The sequence below is a fragment of the Kogia breviceps genome, chromosome X (genome assembly GCF_026419965.1).
Source record: "Kogia breviceps isolate mKogBre1 chromosome X, mKogBre1 haplotype 1, whole genome shotgun sequence".
NCBI classification, from domain to species: domain Eukaryota; kingdom Metazoa; phylum Chordata; class Mammalia; order Artiodactyla; family Physeteridae; genus Kogia; species Kogia breviceps.
In genome coordinates this window covers 89,381,658-89,390,101 of record NC_081330.1, presented here as the reverse complement: position 1 = coordinate 89,390,101, position 8,444 = coordinate 89,381,658, and the positions used below count along the sequence as shown (strand labels likewise).

Genomic DNA, 8,444 nt, shown 5'->3' with positions numbered 1-8,444 from the left:
GCCTGCACTCTTCAAAAATGTCAGTGTCAGAAGACACAAAGACTGAAGAACTCTTCCCTGCCGAAGGGGACTAAAGAGATATGACAACTGAATGCACATGGTTCAGTTTTCTTTCACTGTAAAGGACACTGCTGAGGAAACTGGTGAGCTCCAAATAAGTTCTGTAGATTATAATTATAATAATATTGTATCAGTGTGAATTTCCTGATTTTGATGATTGCTCTGTGTTTATGTAAGATAATTTCTTGTTTTAGGAAAAACACATTGAAGTATTTAGGAGTAAAAGGGCATCACGTCTGCAACTGACTATGAATTATTTCACACACACAAAATATATATATATATGAGACAGAAGGAGAAATAGAGTAAGTAGTAAAATGTTAACATTTGAGGAATCTGGTTTTTTTTTAAATAAATTTATTTATTTATTTATTTTTGGCTGGGTTGGGTCCTTGTTGCTGTGCGTGGGCTTTTTCTAGTTGTGGCAAACAGGAGCTACTCTTCATTGAGGTGAGTGGGCTTCTCATTGCAGTGGCTTCTCTTGTTGCGGAGCACGGGCTCTAGGCACGAGGGCTTCAGTAGTTGTGGCATATGGGCGCAGTAGTTGTGGCTCGTGGGCTCTAGAGCGCAGGCTCAGTAGTTGTGCACGGGCTTAGTTGCTCTGTGGCATGTGGGATCTTCCTGGACCAGGGTTCGAACCCCTGTTCCATGCATTGGCATGCAGATTTTTAACCACTGAGCCACCAAGGAAGTCCTCATTTGAGGAATCTGGATTAAGAGCATACAGCAGTTCTTTGTACTATTCTTGGAACTCTTCTGTAAGTCTGAAATTATCTAAATAAAAATTTAAGAGAAAAAAATCCTAATTTAAAAAACACAGTTAAAAACACTTACAAAAAACCTAGAGCTAGTATCATACTTAGTGGTGAGAAACTAGATTTTTTCCCACTGAGATCAGGAACAAGGCGAGGATGTCTGCTCTCATTACTCCTTTTCAACCTCACACTGGAAGTCCTTGCTAATGCAATAGGCAAGAAAAGGAATTAAAAGGTATACAGATTGGGAAGGAAGAAATAAAACTGTCTTTGTTCACAGATGACATAATTGTCTATGTATAAAATCACAAAGAATCAACAAAAAGATGGCTGGAACTAATAAACAATTACAGCAAGGTTGCAGGATACAAGGTTAATATACAAAAGTCAGTTGCTTTCCTATATACCAGCAATGAACAATTGGAATTTTAAATAAAAAACACCATACCACTTATATTAGCACCAAAAAACTAAATACTTAGGTATAAATTTAACAAAATGTGTACAAGATCTATATAAGGAAAACTATAAAACTCTGATAAAAGAAATCAAAGAAGATAAATGGGAAAAAAATGAAGATAAATGGAGACATAGTCCATGTACATGGATAGGAAGACAATATTGTCAAGATGTCTGTTCTTCCTGACTGGATCTATAGATTCAATGCAATACCAAGCAAAATCCCACCAACTTATTTTGTGAATATTGACAAACTAATTCTAAAGTTTATCTGTAAATGCAAAAGACCCAGAATAACCAACACAATATTGAAGGAGAAAAAGAAAGTCTGAGGACTGACACTACCTGACTCAGACTTACTATAAAGCTCCAGTAATCGAGACAAATGTGGTATTGCTGAAATAATAGACAAATAGATAAATGGAACAGAATAGTGACCTCAGAAATAGGTCCACACAAACACAGTCAACTAGTCTTTGACAAGGAGTAAAGGCAATTTAATGGAGAAAGGATAGTCTTTTCAACAAATGGTGCTGAAACAACTGGACATCCACATGCAAAAACATTAATCTAGACAAAGACCTTACACCCTTCACAAAAATTAACTCAAAATGGATCATAGGCCTATGTGTAAGATGCAAAACTATAAACTTCCTAGAAGAGAACATAGAGGGAAAATCTATGTAACCTTGAGTTTGGCAATGACTAAAAACAGCACCAAAAGCACAACCCATGGAAGAAAAAATTGATAAACTGGGCTTCGTTATCAGTGGAAGACACTTAAAAAGAATGAAAAGAAAAGCCAGAGAATAGGTGAACATATTGCAAAACACATATCTGATGAAAGGCTGGTAATCAGAATATACAAAGAACTCTTAAACCTCCCCACCAAAAAAAAATCCAATTTAAAAATGGGCACAAGATCTCAATAGACACCTCACCAAAGAAGATATACAGATGGCAAATAAGCACATGAGAAGATGTTCAACATCTATGTCATTAGGGAAATGCAAATTAAAACAACAATAAGATACCACCACAGACCTATGAGAATGGCCAGAATCCAAAATACTAACACCACCAAATGCTGGTGAGGAGGTGGAGCGACAGGAACTCTCATTTGTTGCAGGTGGGAATGCAATATAGTACAGCCACTTTGGAAGACAGTTGGGCAGTTTCTTACAAAACTAAATATACTCTTGCCGTACAAGCCAGCAATCATGCTTCTTGGTATTTACCCAAATGAGTTGAAAACATGTCCACACAAAAACCTGCACAGGAATGTTTATAGCAACTTCATTCACATTTGCCAAAACTTGGAAGCAAGCAAAATGTCCTTTAGTATGTGAGTGAATAAATAAATTGTGGTACATCCAGACAATGAAATATTATTCTGCGATCAAAAGAAGTGGGCTATCAAGCCATGAATAGACACAGAGGAACCTTAAACACATATTACTAAGGGAAAAAAGCCAATGTGAAAAGATTACACATTGTATGGTTCCAACTATATGACACTCTGGAAAAGGCAAAAGGATGGAGACAGTAAAGAGATCAGTGGTTTCCAGGGCTTCCGGGAGAGGAAGGAAGGGGTGAATGGGTGGAACAGGGGATTTTTAGGGAAACTACTCCGTATGATACTGTAGTGGTGGATACATGTCATTATGTATTTGTCAAAACCCATAGAATGTACAACACAAAGGGTGAGCCTTAATGTAAACTATGGACCTTAGTTAATAATAATGTATCAGTCAATTATATCTCAATAAAGCTGGAAAAAAGAAAAAATAACAATGTATCATTATTGGTTCATCAATCGTAACAAATGTACCACACTAATACAAGATGTTAATAATAGGGGAGACTGGGTTGGGTGAGGGGGGTATATGGAAACTCTCTGTACTTTCCATCCAGTTTTTGTGTAAACCTAAAACTGTTCAAAAAAATAAAGTCTATATATAAACAAAGGAATGAAGTATTGGTACATACTACAACACGGATGAACCTTGAAAACATTAGGCTAAGTGAGAGACGTTAGTTGCAGAAGGTCACATACTGTATGATCCCATGTACAGGAAACTTTCAGAATACGAAAATCTACAGAGACAGACAGTGGTTTCCTAGAGAAGGGGAGATGGGGGCTTTGGGGGTGACAGCAAATGGGTACAGGTTTTTTGGGGGGGAGTAAGGAAAATATTCTAAAATTGATTGTGGTGATGGTTACACAACTCTGGATATACTAAAGGTCATTGAATTATACACTCTAAATGGATGAATTGTCTAGTGTGTAAATGATATCTCAATAAAGCTGTTAAAAAATAGAAACACAGCTATGCACACAAAGGACACACAGGGAAGTGCTAACAGTGGAGATCCACAGTAGAGAACTGGGGAACTGAGGGTGGGGTGAGAAAGAGACTTATTTTTCACCGTGTACCTTCATGTGTCATTTGAAGGTTTTATCCTGTGCTTGTTTAACATAATCCTAAGTTCCTCTCAAATACTGTTTCCAACAAGCCTACCTGGCTCTTCCTAACTGCACCCAAACAAGGATTTCTCTCAGCTCGGTCCTTTGTGACCACCTAGAGGGGTGGGCTAGGGAGGAGGGTGGGAGGGAGACACAAGAGGGAGGAGATATAGGGATATATGTATATGTATAGCTGATTCACTTTGTTATAAAGCAGAAATTAACACACCATTGTAAAGCAATTATACTCCAATAAAGATGTTAACAAAACAAAACAAGACAACGATCTCTCTTATGCTATCTCTCAAAATAAGACACAGAGAAACTCAAACCTAAAACCTGGCCAAACAGTTCTAGAGGAGGAAAGAAAAGTAATAAAAGGAATGCCAAAACCCATGAAGAAAGGAGTTCCATAAGTATACCCACTCAATGGAATATCGTGCGGCCATTTGAATGATGTTTATAAAGACTTTTAAACGGGAAATGCTTATGTAAAAATGGCAATATATAATTGACTATACAGCCTGATCTTAAATGTGGTTTTTAGGCCTAGAATACAGCCTAAATGCACCAAGATGCTAACATTGGTTTTCTCTGGGCAGTAGGATGTGTGTTTTTTCCCCAAATTTTCATCAATGAACATGTATCACTGTTGGAGGGAGGGACGTTTATTTTGTTGTTTGGGGACTTCTGAGCAGAGGGTGAGAGAGAAAGAGAGAGAATGTATACATATATATATATATATATATATATATTTTTTTTTTTAATAGAAGCATATAAAAATATATTTTTTAATGGAAAGTGCCCAGTCTGGGTCCGGCATTCTAGCTCCGGACCCTCCAAGGCCACACTCCACGCTTTCTTTCAAAGCACAGCCCCCACTGGTCCCTCCTATTGGCCAGGCCTCTCTCAACCCAGCCACTTTTGTCCCAGCCCCTTGCTGAAGCCATGATCCACTTCGCTTCTGAACTTTCCTCATCCTCTTTCATTGTGAAGCCTGACACTCCTATGCAAGTCCTGCCCTTGCTGCTGATTAGGTGTCTAAACTTCTGTAAGTCACTTCCTGTCTAGGAGCCTCAAGTTCTTCAGAGATGAACCGGAATATTAAGTTTCCACATAAAGGGGCTGCTGTGACTGTTAAGAGGTTATGTATAGAGAGACTCAGCAAGAAATAGAAGCTCAATAGACGTTCACGCTCCAACCACCCCACCCACCCCCCCGCCTCGATACGTCTTGGTGTCACCACAGCACAAAGTCACAAGTAGGTATTCAGGATATGATTTCTTCTCTCTCTCCTGCCTTGACAATTGTTTCTCTAAGATGCCGGTTCGAGGCATGACTCCACCATTAACTACCGCAAATCTGTTGTCTAAAGGGGCTATTGGGGACAATGTGGAAGTGACTTGGAGTTGATCAGAGTTGGAGTCTCACCATTGCTGTACTTAGCTGTGTGGCTTTGGCAGGTCATCTAAGTCTCCCTGTGCCTCACTTTATTTACCTATAAGGGGGAGGGGAAATAATAGCGCCTACCTCGGTGGGCGCCCTCACCTTCTATCCGCACCGCACCCCATCTCTCCCAGCACACCTCACCTCCCTGCTCACTTGGCTGGTTTCCCTCACCCTGCCGTCAGCTGGTGAACCAAGCCACGCCCCCTCCTGGAGCAACCACGCCCCGGTGCTGAGAGGAACCTGTCAGAAAAGAGGGACTTTATGCAAGCCCCAAACTTTGGGGCAGGAGTGCACAACTTCGCAGCTGAACCCAAATTTCGTTGTCATTCAACCATTCACGCACCTGAATGCATGCGATGAATATTCGGTGACCCTTCCTCTAGCACCAGACAGGTGCTGGGCTTTGCTGGAGACAGAGTCAGCTGCCCTCTCAGAGCTTCTCATATGTAAGAGAGAGAACCCCAGACATCAATTCCACAAAGGGCAGGGCAGAGTGGAGCTCTGGGGGCTGTGGGAGCCCAGAGAACAGGATCCAATCCTGCTTGGGAATCAAGGAAGGCTGCTTGGATGAAGTGACACCTGAGGTGAGTTCATTAGGTTTGGGGAGTCATTGTGAAGGGTCTTTCATGCGGGAGACATTGTACAGACACCGAAGGGAGAGCCTGGTACACTGAAGGACCCACGTGTAGTCAGTTCAGTGGCCAGAGCACAGTGTGTGAGGCCAGGGTGGCAGAGATGAGGCTCGAGAGGCTTGGCAGGGGCCAGAACCGTGGGTGGCCTTAACTGCCCAGCAAGGAGCTAGAATTTTATCCTTGTGGGGGGATGGGGTGTCACAGAAGGAAGTGACGTGTTGACTTCTAAACCAATGTGGTCTGACTGCTGGTGCCCAGAATAGTAGGTTAAAGGCAGCCAGTCTGGAAGCAGGGAGCCGGGGAGTAGACTTGGGGTCATTCATGTGAGAGGTGCTGAGGCTGGAGCAGGGCAGTGGCAGAGGATGAGGAAAGAGGGTGGAGTATTTGGGAGACAGAAAGGAGAATCAGCAGGACTTGGTGAGGGATTGGCTTTGAGGAGAGAAGGGGAGTTTGGGCTGCACGTAAAGCAGAGAATACAGAGGAAACATATAGCACATGTGCCAGGGAGTGATTGAGATCATGGTGGGAGGAAATCTGAGGGCTGAGAATTCAGCGTGGGATAGCAGGGTCAGAAACACCTTTCTGGAGGAGGAGGGATTCAGGCTAAGACTCACCGTGTGTCCTTGAGCCAGTCGCTTTATCTTCCTCTGGTCCTTTAGGTTCCCACCTGCTAAATTGAGAGACAGAGAATGATCATTGTGAGGAGGGAATCACATAAAAGAATGTCCAGGAGGTGCCGAGCCCTGTGGGTGGTTTGGAGGGGGAGATGTGGGGCAGGTGTGTTTGATCCACGGTGAGGTGGGTCTGGGCTGCCATTTGTGCGACAGCATTGCCTTTGGCAGTGGGAAGCACCTACTTACAGAAGAAGGAGGTGTGTGGGGAGGGGATATGTGACCTGAACACATGTGTGTTGGATTTGAGAGTATCAAAGGCCCAGGCAGTCAAACCACTCTTACCCTGGGAGGCCGTATCTCGACAGTCAGGAGCGAGGGACTTCTCTGAACGGTGAACCCCAGACTGCTACTTCCTCAGGAAATACCTAGACAAAAGCCTCTGGGTTCTGATCTCAAGTCGTCACCCGAGTTGCCGTGTGAGCCTGGGTCAGTTCTAACCCACTTTGGGTCCCAGGTTTTCCATATGAACAACAACGACGTTAAAAGCATATGTGTGTTGGTGGAGAGGTGGATGAAATGTTTTCAGAGGTCCTCTCCAGGCTTGTTATGCTTCAGTTCTATGACCCTGAGTCCTTTTTAAAAAAAGTCTAGTCCTGTCTCCGTCCCTGACTTACTGTGTGGCCTTGAGCCAGCTGCTGGACCTCTCTGGGCCTATTTTCACATCTGGAATATCAGGAGATTGGGCAAGAGAGTCTCCAACATCCAGTGATTCTCCCTGGAGGATGCTCACCCTCTTCTCCAGCTGAAAGCTTCAGACAAATCAGAGGAAAGCGAGACGCTGGTCACAGACGACCCCCTCCTTCCAAATCTTCCGTCTTCTCCCTACTGTCAGGAGCTCGCAGCACCAGCTCGCTTGCCAAACTTGTTCCTATGACAACGGGTTACAAATAACTCAGATGCAGACAAAGATTTTAACCCAAGAGCTGCTGGGCCAATGGCTTCTTCCTCCCTCCCCACATCAGACTGAGGGAACAATCTGACAAATTCTTTGGGATCAAATCACTCACCTGCTCACAAGCGTGCCAGGGCTCCTCGGTGTCACAAGATTAAGTTCTGGTGTCTGAGGCCCTCCTGGAACCTGATTCAAATCCTTCCAATTACATTTCCCCCTTGCTCCCATTAAAAAGTAGTCACTCCCATTTTTGAGCACCTACTGTCTGCCAAGCCCTGTGTTAGATGCTTTACATACCGTAGCTAAGAAAAATCTTCCCAGAATTCTATGAGATAAACATTATTATTCCCATTTTGTAGAGGAGAAAATTGAGGCTCACAGATGTGACTTGAGTAAGGAGGTCAGCGAGTCAGAATTCAAACTCAAATCCACCAGATTCCCAAACCCGGGCTCTTTTCATTGTGGTTCACAAATGTTGGTCTACACACACTTGGGGCATATTCAGACAATCTGGGGCAGTTAAAAATTCAGATTCTAACTTCCATTCAAGAAGGTGGAACACGTCTTTCTCCTCTAACTCCTGAGACATCATAAAATAAGAGTAAAGGAATCACGTGTATAAACCCACATCTCCAGAGAAAACTGGAGAAGTTTCCATCAATCAGGGAGAGATTTTAGCAAGTTTCTGGCAAGCAGAAAGGGGCTGGAGGGGTGGTACTGAGAAAGCCCAGCAGGGAAAGGTGAGGCACAGTCCACACATGGGAGGGGATCCATGAGAAGAGCACTGGTCTATCCTGCAAAATTCTGGCGAGGAGGCTCTGGTGCAGAAAAGGTATCCTGACAGTGGGAGTGAGGTGTAGAGCCCCCAGCAGGGGGAGAATTGAAAGTACGTGTTGGAACAGTTGACTCCCCCACCCTCCCTCTAACCTTCCCTGTGCTCGTGGGTAGAAACCACAAGAGCCAAACATCTATACTCAAGCAGAATACAGAGAGTTCCCCCAAAGAAATCAAACAGTCCCAGAGCAAAGCCTCCACTTTCTGGACATCCACTGTTTG

At 43.3% G+C, this 8,444-nt stretch overlaps 1 long non-coding RNA gene across 2 annotated transcripts; it reads right to left on the bottom strand.

Moving 5' to 3' along the window:
- Window positions 1–400: 400 nt before the first annotated feature.
- On the bottom strand, window positions 401–7,568 carry LOC136793408 (uncharacterized). Of its 2 annotated transcripts, none has more exons than XR_010838620.1 (5): window positions 7,504–7,568; window positions 6,779–7,364; window positions 6,437–6,492; window positions 5,534–5,626; window positions 401–834 (listed from the first exon to the last, which is right to left on the bottom strand). It is a non-coding gene; the product is annotated as an uncharacterized lncRNA (long non-coding RNA). The 2 variants fall into 2 exon arrangements; XR_010838621.1 differs by having other exon boundaries at window positions 7,227–7,364.
- Between the last annotated feature and the right edge of the window lie 876 nt (window positions 7,569–8,444).